Source organism: Sapajus apella, unplaced genomic scaffold (assembly GCF_009761245.1).
Source record: "Sapajus apella isolate SASKATOON/1434 unplaced genomic scaffold, GSC_monkey_1.0 scaffold7, whole genome shotgun sequence".
Lineage (NCBI taxonomy): Eukaryota > Metazoa > Chordata > Mammalia > Primates > Cebidae > Sapajus > Sapajus apella.
In genome coordinates this window covers 3,441,192-3,442,058 of record NW_022436947.1, presented here as the reverse complement: position 1 = coordinate 3,442,058, position 867 = coordinate 3,441,192, and positions in this window count along the sequence as shown.

Genomic DNA, 867 nt, shown 5'->3' with positions numbered 1-867 from the left:
TTTTTTGAGACGGAGTTTCACTCATGTTACCCAGGCTGGAGTGCAATGGCGCGATCTCGGCTCACCACAACCTCCGCCTCCTGGGTTCAGGCAATTCTCCTGCCCCAGCCTCCTGAGTAGCTGGGATTACAGGCACGCACCACCATGCCCAGCTAATTTTTTGTATTTTTAGTAGAGACGGGGTTTCACCATGTTGACCAGGATGGTCTCGATCTCTTGACCTCGTGATCCACCCGCCTCGGCCTCCCAAAGTGCTGGGATTACAGGCTTGAGCCACCGCGCCCGGCCTTCAACTACCTTTTTAGGAAATTTTTCTACCTGCCAGTCTTGGACTGGGGCAGTGGTTCTCAAAATGTGGTCTGAGAAACCCTAAAGGTCCCTGGTGCAATTTCAGGAGGTCTGTGAAGTCAAAACTATTTTTGAAATAATACTGATATGTTATCTGTGTTTTCCTCCCATTCTTTCATGAGTTTACAGTAGATTTTCCAGGAGAGAAAGAGAGCCATGGAGTTAATGAGATAGATGGGGCTAGGGGAAGTAGCAAGACTTTTCACTGTCTAGCTTTCTTCTTGTATTTTAATCTTTAAACCGTAAGAATGTATTACCTATTAAAATATACACATTAGAAGATCTTACAGGTGAATCCTTGTATAATCTCTGCGTATGGGAGGTGTTTTGGTTGCTTTGAATGAAGGAGAAGTGGAGCTGTGCCCCACCCAGGGCCATGTTATATGACAGAGAAATAAACTTGCTGTTATTGGAGCCACTGAAATTGTCATATCAGCCTAACTCATGACTAAACTAATATAGGCTTCAATGTCTCCTCCTCCTCCTCCTCCTCCTCCTCCTCCTCCTCCTCCTCCTCCT